General features: G+C 48.0%; 1 protein-coding gene across 3 annotated transcripts in view; it reads left to right on the forward strand.

Annotated features, from left to right (window-relative positions):
• Positions 1-18,011, forward strand: part of SETDB2 (SET domain bifurcated histone lysine methyltransferase 2) — a 545,734-nt gene that overhangs the window by 360,030 nt on the left and 167,693 nt on the right. The window lies entirely within an intron of this gene.

The raw sequence follows: 18,011 nt of genomic DNA on the forward strand, positions 1-18,011 counted from the left end.
ATTTTCCCGCCTATAGCTCAGAATAGTGAGGAACAGACCTCCGCATTGAGCCAGTCACGACGACCAAGCCCAATCCAAGATGGCGACCGCATACGCTGCCGATTTTAAAAGTCTAGATTTTGCGGTCGCCCGGAGGTTCAGCCGGCTCATATATATGCCTAATTGCGTGTTAAGTGGTGTCCGCTACTCCGGAGCCTTACACCACCTCCAGACGTCCACGACCAGGATCGCCTTGCAGTGAGATGCGTCACACTCGGTCAGGCCTGCGGGGCCACGCCCTCAGGTAGCGCGCCGCGTCCGCTCTGACCTCCAGCGTCCCCGGGACTTGCCGTGAATCTCAGTCGGCCAAATAGTCGGGGACCGCACAAGGATGTTCCGAGCGCTCAAGGGTGCCGTTTTTGCTGTCAATTGCGCCCTGGGTCATCCGCCACCATTGTGCACTGGTTAGGTGTGCGTTTGTTTAGAAATAGTAGGATTATAAAAGGATTTTGATTGCAGCCGGCGGAGCTCGCCTGTTAAGCGGCCATCTCGCTGCTCGTCCGGCCACGCCCCGCGCCTGCAACGTATATTTAATTAACACATTTATTTGGATAATACCTTTATGTTGTTGATCGGTCGATTTTTTATGTTCTTCTATGTAACGACCCAGAATGATATGTAAAGCGCTCTGATACCTTTGAGTCTAGCTAGCCTTACATAAAACCAATAAATAAATAAATAGAGCTAGCACATCTTGAATGATAGTGGTTTAGCATTGAGCAAGAACATGGCTGCTGCTGATACAGTACATCAAGGCAGTGTTTCTGAGTTCCACAATCTGTTCAGAGTCACCCCAGAACTGATAATAACAGATTGAATCTTCTTTAGGCAATATAAGGAAGCCTTTTCTTTTCATGGCCCACATTTTATTGCTGTATCAGTTCTAGTCTGATCAAAAGTTCTGTTGTGCAGGTTTTAATCACAGTAAACTCCTTTATCTCCACCCATTGAGCAGAGCAGGATGGATGAATTCAACTCAGATAAATATCAATTAATTCTGTTTTTTTCCCAAGGCAGTAATCTCTCCTATAGAGATCACTTCTTCTAGCTCTAGTCTTCTTTAGCTCTTGCCTGAGACAGCGCATGCGCTGTCAGTTGCAAGACATTTTGTTAGCTTGCGGGGGCTTGGAGACCGCCCATTACTTACCATTAGTTGGCTTCTTCATTACTCTCATTTCTTTACTTCTCTTTGGTCAGCGCATTCCGACTTCACTTCCACTTCATATGTTTATCCCTCTCCTGGACTGGAGCATGGCCCACGTACTGCTTCCTTTCGGTGTCCAGAGTCCTGACCAGAATTGCGTGCTTTCGGTCGCAATTTGTTTTTCTTTTAGTTGTAACACTAAATAGGAGTACATGTGTTTGCAGGCTGTCTCCCCCTCCCATTCCGCTCCATTGTTGTTGCATCATTGTTGTTGTTGCTCCATTGTTGTTGTTGCCTAGTTGTTTCTTGCTCTGTTGTTATTGCTTGCCCTGTGTTTCTTCCCCATTGTTGTTGTTGTCCCATTGTTGCTTGCCTCTACCCCACCAACTCCAGCAATATTGCCTGCACAGTAAACTCCGCCAACCTCCTGCGTTTCTTGCACTGCGTCTGCACTCTTGCTTGTTGTCCAAGTTGCCCCGGAGTTCATGCTTGCGCCGCACACCCCCCAATTTTGTTTCTTGCTCTATTCCCTCCCGCCAGGAAAAACAAGCATTATATATCATTATTTAAAGCTCTCCTAAAATCAAGAAAGGTTGCTGCTCTTGCCCCCAAGAATAAGGTTATTCAAAGGTTTTGGTGATTGTAACACTGCCAATGCACCTTTCACTGCCGAAGCGCATCCATACCCAGGGCTCTCACTGGCCAGCCACTAACTAGCCTACCCTAAACTGCTATCTTGCGCCCCAGTGAAGGAAATATATGCTCCAAGTAGCAGCTTCCTCCTGGGTGCCATCCAAATTTCACCCCTTAGTTTAAGAAGAAAACTACACGTGGTCTTATTTGGCTCTTTCAGCAGCAGAACAATTGTAGAAAGAACTAAGACATGAATTAGCTCACATTAATGTTATCTCTTTTTCTGACATTTGAACCTGGTCATAATACTTCTTGCAATTATTCTTTTTTGACGCAGGCACTCATATTTGTTGGGAGGTGCTGTCAAACAGAATTTTATTTTATTTCACAATCACTTCTGCTTGTTGAGTGTCTGACCTCCATGATGCGTCCGTGGTTTTAGAACACCATTTTCAATTCTACCCTAGATAGTGGCAACATTTTGGGAAAACACATTAAGTTGCTGTTTTTTCTATTTTAACAACTTCTGGCAGAGGAGAAACTGACTTTCCTCACTAATTATGTCTTGAGAAATGATGTTTAAAGTCAGCCAATCTTTTTTCAATAGTTCTTTTTAATTAAGTTCAAGCAAATAAATAACATATTATAGTAATACAGTTATTTGCGTACATGATCATTTCACTTCTCACAACGTCCGGTAGGATTCACTCTTTTGTTTATACTTGAAATCTTAGGGCACATCCCCATTACTGTTTCCGTTTTTCATTCCGGGGCAACTGTACTAAGGGTGGGTGGATCTAACTCCCCCAAGGGGGGGCGTGGAGGGATACCTTCTGTACTCGTTGTATTTATCCCAAATTTCCCCCCATTTTTGGGACATCCCCTACCAACATAGACTGCTTTCTCTGCTACCATTCAGCAGTCCATATCTCATTTTCATTCTCTTAGGGTAGGCAGTTCACTCGATCCACATCTGCGAACAGCGTTACGCTTCGCTACCATCAGACCCATGCCAACCCAGATCCGTTCTGATTTCCCCAAGTCAGTGTCCTCCCACACATTCGATAAACACCATTTTGGGGCCGGTGTTCATTCCATTCCCATTACCTCTGTCATACAAGCAACCATGGCTTCCCAGTAGGTTTGGATTCTTTGACACTCCCACACAATATGAAAGAACGACCCCTCCTCCCCACATCCTCTGTAGCAGAGGGTGTCTGTTTTCCTGCTTATTTTATGTAATGTATTGCAGGAAATATCTGCCCTAAAATCAGGCAGTCTTTCAAGCAGGATCCAAACCTTAGAGTTGTTAGGAAGCAACCGGTATCCTTCCTCGTGCCGTATCTTTCCTGTTTTATTCGGCAATTTAGCAAAAGTGAACAGTGACCAAATACCAGACAGTCTAGTCACTGGGATGAAAACCACCAGCAAAGACTCTAGGAAGATTTCATTTTTAGGAAATATGTATTTATTTATTTATTATATCAGGGAATGTGGCAACCAGAAATGTTTTCTAAAGCATCAGGTTTGGTACACAAGATAGCATGGAAATTGGTAGTATACAAAATTAACGCTGGAAGTGGGAAATATGGAATACATGACAGTGTACAAAAACAGACAACTTCCATATGACATAGGCTGTCTTAACTAGATCCAGGACTTACACTTACCTGCTGGTCTGTGCCTAGATTTACTGGCAGATGGAGCATTAGTCGAGGTAACCTTGCCTTGCTGCAGATGTGTTTTCATGTCGTTTAGAGGTTGTCAAAGGATTGGTAACCATTGATGTCTGGTGTTATTGAGTTTGGGTGGAAAGTCCCCATCAGGCAGAATACATGGAACTTGCAGGAGGCAGGCAAAGAGTAGCTTGGTTGATGCTAGCAAGGTTTTGTTGGCTTATCTAAGGTTACAAGATGGTGAATTTGATGATATTTTATCAGAAAGGTAGGAGGGGACTAGTAAATGGTTTTAGATTTGGGCAATAACATGATTAGTATGTTCTTGGCGTTTAGCCAGCCTCCTTGTTTTCGGAATGAAGACAGCAGGCTGTTGTAGTCGTCAACTTTGCAAAGTACCAATGAGTTTGAGTGCTTTGGTAGCGTTGAACGTTAGAAGGGAGCAGTGCTGACTTATGTTGATTTGTTGGAGGCATGCACTTTGTGGTTGTTTTGCAGTTGAGCGTCAGCATCTTCATGGATGTGCAATATACAACACCTAGGTTTCTGGCATGTGATGTGTTCGGCAAAGCCTGAAGGGAAGCAGGTGGGACTGGTAAAAGGGGAGTGTGCTGTGGAGGCAGAAAACAGGGCTACCAGGCAGTGCCCGATGTTTTATGGGCTGATGGGCAAGTTTTTACTGTTGATTTCCCTGACATTAAAACAAACATTGCCTGCAGTCTCCCCTACCTTGCAAAACATGTAAGCAGAGTGTCTTTATAAGTTCAAAACTGCCTGTATTTGCAAGCAGAGGCCACTTTTATATATTTCGCATTCACTAATGGGGGGCACTTTTATTTTGGTGCAGTGACCTATTATGTATCCCTGTCCGATCCTGACAGTAAACTAGACAACTTCCTTTCTAGAGGAGTTCAGCATATAAGACTGTAATGCCATCCAATGTTCTGTAACAGTGAGGCAGTTTGAAGACTGGGTATAAAAGTTAGAAAGGAAAAGATGATTTGGGTGTCATCAGCTAAAAGGTGATAAAAGAAGCCAAGTGAAAAGATGATGCTTCCGAGAGGGGCGGTGTGAAGAAAGAAAAGGAGAGGGCTTAGGACAGCGACTTGAGTGGGCGCCTACTTGGAGCTTGGTTGAAGTAACAGCAGAGAGGTCTAAGAGTATGACAATAGAATGTTAAAAAGCTGCATGGTCGTCATTGCACACCTTTGCCGAGCACTCTTGTGTCCCTGGTCCATGCTGCAATTTTTTTTTTGTTAGAAGTACTTTTGGTTTGCTTTGTTTTTTCTCACCCTCTTAGTTAATCAGAGGTCTGCTTGATGATTTGCTTTGAATGATATGACTCCCTTAAAGGTATTATCTATGAGACAAGGTGCCAGATGTTCATAGGTAATGGTTTGTGATGACCAAATTAACACCTTTTTGCGATTAACTATTTGGCCATCGCAAACACCCATATACAAATGTGTGTTTAACACATTTTGCGATTCCTGGTGGTTCACAACTAGACCCAACTCATTAATATTCATGCAGTAGTACCCTCTTTGCGACCCACTGGGAATCGCAAAAATCACAGGGATGGTGGCTTGCTGACATCAGCAGACCACCATGTCTCATTACTTTTCAATAAAGCAATTTTTTTAGTTTTTTTGAAATGCTGCCTTTTTTCCTTAAAGGAAAACGGGATGCCTTAGAAAAAGAAAAGTTTTGTTTTCATTTTTTAAGAGTAAGCAGTGGTCTCTGGGACCACTGCCTGGTCTTAAAAATATTTTTACAAACATTCACATAAGGGAAGGGGTCCCCTACCCATTTGCGCATGGGTTACTACCAACTTTTTTTTCCCCTTTTTAAATTTCTTTATTAGGTGTTCCTCCATATCCGCAGACAATATACAATGATCAACATTGCTCTCTTCCGCCTCAGCCGAGGTGGAGCACGTTTTCGTAATAATACAATTCAGGAATTAGACCACAGATCGTGCCAGTGGAGGAGTCCTCCTTTCCCATGTTCCTTTTCATTTTTATGAACGTCATCAGAACTTAACCGCAACTTAACTCCCCCTCCCCTTCCAACCCCCTTTGAATCCCCCCCCTGAACACCTTCCCATCCAAACCCTCCCAACGCCCCCCAGTCCCCCCGCCAGGTCTGGATAACTTGAGGTCTATGCATTGTATTGTCTGTACTGGGTCCCCTTGTGTCTGCCTCCTGGAACTTGGGGCCGTCCCCCTGCAGAAGGCGTCAGCTCTGAACTTGCTTGTGTGGATTGTGCGGTGTGTCCCGCTATCTCTTGGATCATCACTCCCCACGCCAGCAGCCCTTCAGGTAGTTTGTTATCTCTCCTGGTGTTACGCATATGCACTTCTTCTGCCAGTGCCCACTCCCTCAGATCTGTTCTCCACTTCGCCACTAGTGGCCCCTGTTGGGTTAGCCAATGGATCGCAATACGCCTTTTGGCTATAACGAGGCCTAGAACCAGGAACCACCTACTAGTCTTGCGCCTAGGATCTCGCGGAATCAAGCCTAACAGGCAAGCGCCCGGGTCCAGGTCAATTACCCATCCCGTTATCCTGGTCAGGTCCTCTAGGACCGTCCGCCAATATTTCTGGATCGTTGGGCACGTCCACACCAGGTGCGGGAAATCCGCCGGAGCACTAAAACATCTGGGGCAGTGTGGGTCTCTGGAATTATCAATGGCCTGAAGCCGTTTGGGTGAGAGATAGGTCATATGTATTATGTTATATTGAATTTGTTTAAAGCGATTGCACACTGATACCTTCCGGACCCCTTTGTGTATCTTTTCCCAGTCTAGAGGTGTAATCTCCTACGGACACACCTGCTGCCAATTATCTTCTATTTTTAAGGGGCTATCCTTCTTATCCTCTCTTAATGCCCTGTAGAGGTGAGTAACAAACTTTTACCCCATAGTGGCCAGGGTGTGAGTGTGCTCTGGGGCTTCTGGGAACGAGGGCCATAGGTGCTGTGCCGTTGACGCTATCTTAGCATACTGCAAAAACTGCCCCGATCCCAGCTAAAAATTACTCACCGTCTCTTGATACGTAATTAATTTATTGTCCGGGTAAAAGTCGGATAGCATCAGGCAGCACCCATCTTTCCATTTATCCGTGGACATAACCTGGTCTATGTGAGCAAAGGGAGGCATGAGCCAGAAGTCCGCCTCCGAGGCAAACAGCCGACCCCGAATCAGGCGTCGTACCACCCGGTTCCATATTGCCGCTACGAGTCTCACCAATGGAGGACTCTGCCCCCCGCCCGCCAGAGAAGCTCTCTTAGCTGTCGATCCCCATAAGTGTCCTCTAGTATTGACCTCTCCCATGAGGGGTCCATGTCCAGCCATGCTAGGGCATGTTGCAATTGCGCCGCAAAATAGTAAAGTTCTCAACCTGGGACCTCTAGCCCCCCTTTGCCCCACCTATGCTTCATGATCTCAAGACTTACCCGGAATCTCTTCCCATTCCACAATAATAGGACCAGGAGTGCATCCAGCTCCTTGAATACTCTGTGCAGGAGTTCAAAAAAGGAGCCAAGCATTGTATAGAGGCATCGAGGCAGGACCACCATCTTTATCAAGGCGATCTTTCCCATTAGGGAGAGGTTAAGTGTGTTACAAAAGGCAATACTGCCCAGTAGGCCACGGATAATCCTCCCCATGTTATGTTGATAAAATATTACCTCAGTCCTGCCGATCCATATCACCAGATATCGGAGTGTGTCCCCTGCCCAAGGAAGTTCCATCACCGGACACTGGGCTACCTCCCAGTCACTCTCCGATCCAATCACGCAAAGCTGAGATTTCGTTTTGTTGACAGAAAGCCCAGAGGCGGCAGCAAACCGGCCTAGTGCAGCGATCATGGTTGGTAAGGATTGGGTCAGCCGAGTCAGGTATGTGAGCGCATCGTCGGCATACAGGGATACGACATGCTCCGAACCCCCAATCCGTATGCCCTGTCCCTCAAGTACCCCGCGGAGGTGGCAGAACAATGTCTCCATTGCCATGGCGAATAGCAAGGGGTCGAGCGGGCACTCTTACCGCGTTCCCCTTGCTATGGGTATTATATCCGACACATACCGTCCTTTGCGAACCCTCGCCACCAGATGGGCATAGAGCAATTTTACCCAGTTGACGAAACCCTCACCCAGGCCCATTTTTAGAAGTACCTGCCATAGATAGTCCCACCTGATTGAGTCGAACGCTTGTTCGATATCTAGGAACTCTAAGGTGCTCTGTTGGGCCTGTCCCTCCAATGATTGCATAACATGGGCGAGGCGACGAATATTCCGCAGCGTGTTCCTGCCCGGTATAAATCCGGACTGGTCTTCATGAACCAGTTGCCGTAGATATGGAAGGAGCCTATTGGCCAACACCTGGCTGATAATTTTAAGGTCCACATTCAACATTGAAATTGGTCTATAGGAACTGGGGAGCAGGGGATCCTTTCCCGGTTTGGGGATCATTACTATCAACGCTTCCCTCATGGAATCTGGGAGCTGTCCACACTCGTTGGCCTCCTCCATGATTTCCAATAATTTAGGGAACAGGACCCCTCCATATTCCTTATACAGTTCCGCCGCCATGCCATCCATCCCAGGGGACTTAGCAGTTTTCAGATGGGCGATCGCAGCCTGTATCTCCTCCCCTCTAAAGGAGGCTCCTAAAGCCTCCTGACTCTCCTTGTCCATAAAGGGCAGTTCCAACCCTGCCAGAAAAGTCTCCACCACCTCGGGGGCACAGGGGCGTCGGGCTCAGAGTTTATTCTACATAAGTGGGTCCATAATGTTTTGTTAATCTCGTGTTGCGTATTGACCACCCGGCCAAGGTAATTTTTTAGCGCCAATAACCGACCCGCCTTATCCCCTTCTGTATACCAGCGACGCCTGCTCACATTTTTATTTAATTTGCCCAATGAGACCCATATGTCCCCAATCTTCCGTCGCATGTCCTCCCATTGAGGCGACCCCTCCTCATTCGTGGGAAGCTCCTTCTCCAGAGCCGCCAAGTGATCCTCATGCCAGCGTAGATCTCGTTCCAGCACTTTTTTAACCCCCAACTCAGTAGACATGCATACCCCCCGTACCACCACCTTCATTGCATCCCATTCGATCGGCCTGGTACTAGCAGAGCCCCAGTTTGTCTCAAAATAGACTTCCAGCCCGTTCGATATGCGTCCTTATAGGTTGGGTCCCCAAAAGCTTCAGTGTTGAGCCTCAATAGCGGTATCTTGGACCGTGGTCGGCCCAGCGAATACGTTATTAGTAGTGGGGAGTGGTCGGACAAATAGCGGGCCAGATATTGCGTCTCCGCTATCCGATGCGCCGCTGCCCGCTGGATAAAGAAGTAATCTGGTCTATTATAGGTATTGGCAGCAGGTGTGTGACACGAGTACACCCGACGATCTGGATTAAGGTGTCGCCATATATCTAATAAGCCCTCGTTTTTAAGCATCGGGCCCATCGCTTCTCTGGTTTTGGGTTTGGCATCTAATTTTGGGGGGTGCCTATCTAATTCCCCATCAAGGGCACAATTAAAATCTCCTGCCATAATCAATTCCGTGTCTGGATCTAGATCCAACTGCCCCAAGACTCGATTTAAAACCCCCCCATCATCACTATTCGGGGCATAGATATTAACTACGCATACACTACGCTCATTCAGCGTCCCTTCCACCGTCACAAACCTCCTCTCAGGATCTTGTTTTGTGTGCAAAGCCTTAAAGGGAACCCCAGGTTCCACCCATATAAGCGCGCGCCCCTGGCAAACCCTGAGTAGGAGGTAGCGAAAAGCTGACCCCTTCATCTTCGTTGAACATATTTAAGACAATCTCCCCATAAGTGCGTCTCCTGAAGCAGAGCTATACTTATCCCATAGCGCCTAAGATAGGTTGCCACCCGGATCCTTTTGACCCTATTATTCAGCCCCCGAACATTCCACGTCAGTAGTTTATACCTCTGTGTGTCACCTTGCATGAGTCCGCAGCTGTGCATGGCGTAGCGCCCAATAGTCCTGTAGAGGACCCACTACCGCTTTGTAGCATGACCTCCCATAATATGATCTTCTCGGACCTCTACCCGTACAACAAACACCAGACCCGGCATCATCCCCAACAGAACCAAAGTGTAAACCCCTAGCAAACAGGCAGTAGCACTTCATTCTCACAACCCAATTGGGGTCTGAGGACTCAGAACCCTGCCCCAAAGTACTACCCGCCCCCTAATTCACCCCACCCAACTTGTAGTAACTATTATCAAAGCCCTTAAGTTCCCAAGTTAAGAAACCCCCTTTTCAACCACCAAAATGTAACCGACTGACTGGCACCGTGTGGCCCCGCCCAACCAATGGTCTAGCCGGGTCACCTCAGCACACTACAGCCGGCCATTCCAAAAGGGTACAGTAGCGATATAGTGTGACCTCCTCAAAAACGTTTCTCCCAATCCCCCCCCACCCATGTGTCCGGGCTCCTGGCCCTCCCACTCAAGTCCCTCAATTAAGTCCAGTGCCCTTCGGTGCAGAGCATGTACTCACAGTGTCCATGACCCAGACCCCCTCGATCACAGCTCCTACTCCGCCAGTCAGCCATCGCCAGGCCCTCACCCATCGGGCAGGTGGCACCCCCCAGTTCCGATTGTGTTTCTTGTACCAAGCATAGCAGAAAGAACTGGTTTTGTGTTTGAATCGCCTCCCGCTCTGTGAGGAGTGTGCCATCTGGTCCCACCATGATACGTCCTCCATCCGTCAGCCACTGGATTCTCGACCGTTGTTCCTCATCGCGTCTTTGTCGGTTCCGCTGTCAACCACTCTGCCTCCTCTGTTCCTGCCAGCCGTGGTTTTGGTCTTGACTGGCCAAGCCCAGCGAGTCCATCCAGTCCGTTGCCTCCGCCGGGTTATCAAAGAAATGCACCTTGCCTTCATACTGTACTCGAAGCTGGCCGGAAACATTAAGCTATATTTAATGTTGAGTTACCGCATCCGACGGTTTACACCCAGGAAGCCATTACGCATGCCCTGCACCTTTTTCGTGTAGTCAGGGAAGATGTGGATATCCTGGTTTTCGAATGTAGGCGGTCCATTAGTAGGATATGTTGCAAGATCACGTCCCTGTCTCTAAAGTTGAACAATCTAGCGATCATGGCTCTGGGCAGGGCTCCTGATTTCGGCGACGGCCCAAGAGACCTATGGGCCATCGCTACAGTGAACATTTTGGAAAGTCGAAGGTTTGGAAATGTTGTGCAAATCTAGTTTTCCAGGAATAGGTCCGCCGCCGGCCCTTCCGCCTTTTCCGGGAATCCCAAAAAGCGGAGATTGTTCCTCTCCGAAGGGCCGTCCCCGTTTCCCTTAGCTGACAGACCTCTGTCTGCAAAGCATTCAGGGCACCTTCGGTAGTGGTAACCCTATCCGCCACCTTTCTGAGATCGAGATGCAGGTGGTTGATGTCCATGGCCATTCCGTCCATTTTGGTTTCCAGCGCCATTCTGGAGTCATGAATTGCATCCAGTATGTCGGCCTTGTCTCGGGCTGCTGCGTCATGATGAGTTCCTTGGTCTGGGTCTGTTCTGTGGCGGTCTGCCACCGCCAGACCCGGAACCATATATTGCATTTTTTTGTTTGTTTGGGCGCCTCCAAGGGGCCTGTCTTTCCCCATGTCCAACGGCCTTCCTATGCTGTTTTTTGGAGTCCCGTTAGGCCAACAACAGTTATGTTGTGTGTAATTCCACGGGGGTCCCCCCTCAGGCACACTCCCCTGCCGTCAAACCAGAATCCTGGTCCTCAGTGTTGGCAATATTGCCCCGGTCACGCCCTCCGCTGGCCAGGATAGCTGTGGGTCTGAAAGCGCCAGTGTTATTAAATAAATAAAGGTGCGGGCATGTTGTGTTGGGAGGTGGGAGTGGTTTGAAAGCGCCGGTGTTATTAAATAAATAAAGGCTGCTTTGGAGGAAATGCAATAAAGGAGGAAAGACAGCCATTGTGCTGCTCGAGGACAGCAAAAACGAGAAAGGAAAGGCAGTCATCACCTGAGCGCCAACACTGCTCGAGGACAGTTGAGCACCAGCACTTCTTGAGAACAGCTAAAAACAAGAGTGCTTACAAGTGTTAACATAACATGCAGCGTAAAAGCCCATGTAAAAGGGGCAGTCCGTATGGGAGGTTACAAAATTTGAAAAGGAGGGACTAGTCGGCAATTTCACCAACGAAAAGCCCAAGGACAGTAAGAGGAGTTATTAAAAAAGATGCAGGGGCTTAGAAAAGATGGGAGGGGCTTCCAGCCCATATCCTGAATACGGCAGGTTTTTAAAGAGACAGCGCAAGTGCTGCCTAGGCGCAACCTAAAAATATTGATTAAAAACTTGAGGTGGCGTGGCTTGGCCTCTGCCAAAGATGGCCACATACCAGCTGAGCTATGCTCTGTAAGCTACTTTGCCGTTCGATCTGGACAATATCTGCTATTGCGAGAACCCACAACACCAGACGTGTGGTGAGACTTCACCCAGGGCTTTGTTACAATCATCCCCTCCCCCCCCCCCCCGATAATACTCCTTCGTTTCTCCAAGTGCAGAGGTGAGATCGGTGGGCCACAGAGTTTAAGGGCCTGTGGGGCGTGTAGCTGTGTGACCGCAGAACTGCGGAGGGGCTGTGCTTGGCTATGAGCCGCAGATTGTTGGACTGATAATTCTGGAGAGCCCAGGCACCGGTGAACAGCTGTGAGGTGACCTCGTTGGCTGGCAGTGGGAGAACCGGGCCTACCTGGGTAAAAGTGCGGAGGCAGGCGAGGAGGCCCCGTGGACTGTGATGACTGCATTGGCAACATGAAGGGCTGACAAGCTGAATGGGAGTGAAACCAGCCCGCGGAGAACTGCACTGATTGAGCAGGAGGCTGGGTATCGAAGTGATTATCGCACCTGAGGCCTCTTGCTGGCCGCGCTGAAGGCCGTGTGAGACTGTGGCGCCTTGGCCTGGAGGAATAAGGGCCTAGTATGACCATAGGTCCGAAGTGTTGCCAGGGCTGGCAGACCTCTGGACCTGACGCAGAGGAGAGATTTGTAGTTTTGCTGAGCCCAATTCTGTGGTGATTGTCACACTTGCCGCATCTTGCTACTGTCAGCTCTGGGGGGCCCCGTGAGAATGTGATGCCGCGGCCTGTAGGAATTGGGGCCTAGTACTACCACAGGCCCAGAGTTCACCGAAGAGCAGGTAGACTTTGAGGCCCTAACACAAAAGTGAGGTATGTTGTGTGGCTGAGCCCGGGCCTGGGTTGCGGTGGTGAATTTCAGAGTCTGTGAGATGCCCGGCGGGCTTTGAAACAAGCGTTAGGCAGAAATTCACCAGGCCTAAGTCGGAAGAAGTGTCGACGGAAAAAGTTCAGAAAGTTGAACCCCATCAGAATGGTGAAACCAAAGGGGACTTGGGGCTCCCCAGATGAATAAAATGCCCAACTATGCGGCCCCGAAAGCTTCAGTAGCAACAGAGGGAGGCGCAGCTCTAGAACGCTTGTTAGAGGCAATGATGCGGTGATAAAATATGTGAAGGGCACTCTAGAGCCCAAAATAGACCGAATGACAATAGAGGTCAATCTGATCAGGGCAGAACTTCAAAAACTCAGTGAAAAAGTAACAACGGCGAAGGTCCTGATACTCCAATTTCAGTCCACAACAAAGCATTTAGAGACACAAGTTCAGTCCTTAACACAGCAGGCCACAACTATGGCAACACATCTCGAAGACCAAGAAGAAAGGACAAGGAGAAATAATCAGGGTTGTGGGGGTGCCAGATGGAGTGGATAGTCCCAGTGTAGATCTCTTCCTGGAGGATTTTTTATACTGAACACTCTGTGAACTAAAAGATTGTCCAAATTGTTCTCTGGCAAGATGTTTAAATATTGTGACAAGGGTGCAATTCTTCAAGCAGCAAGGAGAGATCCCCATTATGAAAATGCCCTGATTCGCTTCTTCCCCGACTTTATACTCCAGGGCCAGCGACGTAGCTTTGAAGCAGTAAAGAGAGAACTCAAAGAACATGATTTCAAACACATGATGCTCTTCCCGGCAGAGCTTCGAGTGATAGCAAAGGGCATGACCTGGCACTTCACATACCAGGAGGAAGCCTTGGAATGGCTGAGGGATGGCGTGTGGCTGGCCAGAACGGATGGAAGGGACCGAGGTGGGGCGGCAGCGGGCCAGACTGAGACAAGGCGGTGGAGGAGCCACAGGAAAGGCAAAATGAGGGGGATACTTCAAAGACAGTGTGACGAGGTGATGGGGTATTGAACTACTGTATACATAAGCCTGTCCTGAAGGTAGATCTTATAGGGCTTGGGCAAGAGACTTGGCGAGAATTGAAAGCAGGATGTATCTACGCAGAGACCGGGCGGCTTCTCTGTTAAGGCGGAGGAGTGTCGTCCAACTAACCAAATTGACCTCAAATATGGAAAAATAAAATGGTAATAAACTTAATTTAGCATTATTTTAGTTTTTAAACCCCATCCTGAGCCGGATGTCAGGATGGGGGGGCGGGGCTTTCTAGTTTCTGCTGCTGCTAGCCAGGCAACAGGAGAAAGCAGTGATAGGCAGGGCACTTAGGTTTAAATAACGCATGTCTTTTTAGCCAGCCATCTTGCAACGGCCAGCTAGACATGCGTAGTGTAAACCTCTCTATCCCAGCTGTCTTAAGACAGCTGGGTTAGAGACCGCATTGTGCTGGTGGCCCACTGCCCTGGGTACCCCCCCAATCCAACATTGACAGCAAGGAACCTAGGAGTCGTTATTGATAACACCCTGTCTATGAAAAATCATGTGTCAATAATTTGCGGGAAAGGTTTCGCATTACTGAAAATGCTCAAAAGAGTCTTTCCCTGGATCCCCATTGAATGTAGAAAGATTCTAGTCCAGTCACTGCTGATGAGCAGGCTGGACTACGGAAACTCCTTGTTTGTGGGTATGGCAGACTACCTCTTTACAAAACTGCAACTAGTACAGAATGCAGCGGCAAAGGCAATCTGCAACAGAAGAAAATACGACCCAGCCAAGATCTGCCTAAAAGAGCTCCATTGGCTCCCAATGAGACAAAGAGCCACTTTCAAAATGATGTGCATAACACACAGAGCATTGTATAACACCGGCCCCCATATCTTAAAAAATAAGATCAAGTTTTATGCACCCACTAGGAACCTCCGCTCTCAATCAGCAGCAAGAGCAACAACAACCCGAGTGAAAAGAGCCAGGATGGGAGGACGTGCTTTCTCCCACCTGGCAGCAACCAGATGGAACGACCTGCCCAAGGATCTCAGACTCACGGACTGCCACCCGACTTTCAGAAAAAAACTGAAAATCATTATTTTTCCTAAACATGATTAACTCTATATAACTCCAGTATTAACCCACTGCTTACCACAGAAATCATAGCGCCGTGATATCCTATCCAGGATGATTGATTGCGCTTTAAAAGCAACATTAACATTAACATCGTGAGCTGCGAGAGAGGGTTACTGAAGCTTCCTGGTCCCGCTGCTTTGGATCCTGCTTGCTTTCCTGGACCCGAGCGAGGAGGACGTCACGCCAGGTTCGAAGGGAAGTATATATTTTTTTATTTGTTAACTTACTTTGCTTCCTCCTTGCCCCTCTACCCTCTTTACATGCCAGCCGCCTCTGCACACAGATGCATGTAGAGACTCCTGGTACATCTCAAAATACACTAATTGACTCAAGGGCAACTTGGAATTCCAGTATAGAACCGTAAAACCGGTATATGCCATGTATATTTTTCTTTACAGGTTGCCGTGGCGAAGCTGAGACACCCCCTCTTATTTTAAGTGAACGTTATTGTCAAGGCGACAGGCGCTCTGCCAGTGTGGCAATTGAGGAATGCAGGACTCATCTAGCAGGGGAGAAGAGTGTTATATTTGGGGAAAGTTGAGTTCTAATTGCAGTGTCACATTTTGGAATGTATGTGCTCAGTTGTGGTGTGTGTGGAGCCAATGTCTCACAAAAGGATAGATACAAGGGGAGGCAGTCACTCACTGTCTACTCTGAGAGGATCCGAAGGGGAGAATGTGCCATTGGTTACTTATGTCTAGGACTCAAGCGCAACTGTTAAAAGTATGGTATTGAAATGTCAATGGCCTCCATGATAAAGAGAAGAGGGGTTTTGCAATTCATTAAGAGGGATGCCCTGGATGTTATCTTATTACAAGAAACAAACTTGCCGGGGAATCATTGTAAAGCATTTGACAGATTTGGATACACATTGGTAGCACATGCGGGTTACACTACAGGGTCCAGGGGTGTGGGAGTACTGTGAAAGAGCGCGCTGCCTTTTACCCAAACGAAAATATAGAGTGATCCTCTGGGTTGATTTGTGGCGGTGAGTGCCCAATGGGATGGGTAGACTATTAATCTCTGCTCGGTTTAAGTTCCGCCCCAGCTACAGGCCCCTACATTTGATCTGTTGGGCTTGCTGCTTCTGGAGCTCTCCGAGGGTAGATTGATTTTGGGAGGTGACATGAATGATGTGGTCCCATTGAATTAGATGTTAGGAAAAGAGCTCTTCTGGGAGGGTTTAGGCCCTCCCTCTACAGGACTTTTTGCTGGTGATGGGTTTGACTGATATATGGCATTATCAACACCCTGAAATCGAACAATTCACCACGTCAGCGGCTTATGGGAGCCTCACCCGTTTGACTATATGGTCACACAGACTCACTGCCTGGGGGATTTTAAGAAGGCCTTACTTGTAGTACATGGAGTATCCTATCACTCCCCAGTTGAGGCAATACTAGAAGGTCCGGTGAGAGATTATGTTTTACCTACTAAGATCGACCTGTGGTTCCTTAAGGATAAGAAATTTAAACTAAGTATGAGGAAACGGACAGAGTTATTTTTTATGTAAAACCTGGGGTCAGTGAGCTTGCTGTTAACACTGTGGGAGGCGTTTAAAACGGTGATCAGGGGCCATGCCCAAGCCCAGGTGGGAGTGATTAGGAAAGAGAAGAGGCTGAAGAGCCTGATGTTGGAGAGTGATATCACTCGCTTGGAGTCTTGTATCGCGAGGGGGGGCGACGGCTTTGCCCGGGCTGGGACATCATTTAAAGATTGTGCCAGCAGGGATTGCTGGTGTTACTGGAGGATAGCACCAGGGCTCAGGTTCTCGCCAGCCAGCATCGTGAGGAAGATAAGGCCAATAAACTGCTGACGTGGCTCGATAAAAGAGATGCGAGTAGTAGATGGGTCCCAGACATAGTGGATGGGGACGTGAAGTGGCACACCACTGAAAATGAGATGGCTGAGGCGTTCGCAACCTATTATGAGACACTATAGACATATACATCCGAGATAGCAGAGACAGATTCTTTGGATTTTTTAAGGGATGTAGCCCACACCCAGTGTGCGGCAGGAGACAAAGAAATGTTAGAAGGTGACGTGACGGTAGAAGAAATAAGCGCAGCTGGCAGCACAGCGGCGTGCGCCCTACCTTATGGGAAAGCGGTGGGGCAGAGTGGCCTGCCTGTTGAATTATTTAAATGTATGTTAGATAAAATAGCAGAAGAACATTTGAATATATTTCAAGGGGCCAGGACAGATGCCACCCTATCCGTAGATCAAAGAACTGCATTGATCGCGGTGCTTCCCTAAGAGGATAAGTCTCCCAACAGATTGTGGGTCATCCAAAATCTATTTCACTGCTTAACTGCGAGGCCAAAGTTTTTGCCAAGGCATTATACCTGTGCTTACGCAAAGTGATCACCTCACATATTCATCCGGATCAGTCCGGATTTATGCCTCATAAAGGGACTAGACTGAACCTGCAGAGGTTGTTTGGGATTCTACATGTAACAGAGTCTGCTTTAACTGGCCCGGCGGCCTTTCTGTCCCTGGATGCAAAAATGGCATTTGATAGCATGGAATGGCCCTATCTCTTTGCTTTCCTAAAACGTCTTGGCTTTGGGCCTAAATTAGTTGGATTGGTTGAACTCCTATATGCTCAGCGATTGGCTCAAGTGCGAGTTAATGGCACGTTGCCCCGGCGTTCCCCATTTGGAAAGAGACGGGTAAGGGGTACACATTGTCCCCTATGCTCTTTGCCATGGCCCTTGAACCATTGGCGGCCTGGGTACATCAAGATACCCTAATATGGAGTATACCAGTGGGTGAGGAGTGAAATGAACAAATCTTACTATATGCGACGATTTTCTGTTATATGTCACAAGTTTGATGCAATCCATTGATAGAATCTTGGAGAGCTTCCGCATATTTGGGAATTGTTCTGGATATCCTATAAACTGGGACAAGTCCCTGCTGTTCCCACTGGTGGGGAAATACCTTGCTTGATGTCTAGATGCAAGCTCCCAATTGAGATGACTGGGTTTAAATACCGGGTGGTGTATATGACCAGGAGGGCCAGATCTTCTATGCGCAAAGCCTGTCCGTTTAATTGGACAGATTCAGTAGGGATCGCCAACACTGGCGGACACTTCCACTCTCATTAATGGGCTGTGCTACCGTATTTAAAATGATGA

The sequence above is a fragment of the Lissotriton helveticus genome, chromosome 8 (genome assembly GCF_964261635.1).
Source record: "Lissotriton helveticus chromosome 8, aLisHel1.1, whole genome shotgun sequence".
Classification (NCBI taxonomy): domain Eukaryota; kingdom Metazoa; phylum Chordata; class Amphibia; order Caudata; family Salamandridae; genus Lissotriton; species Lissotriton helveticus.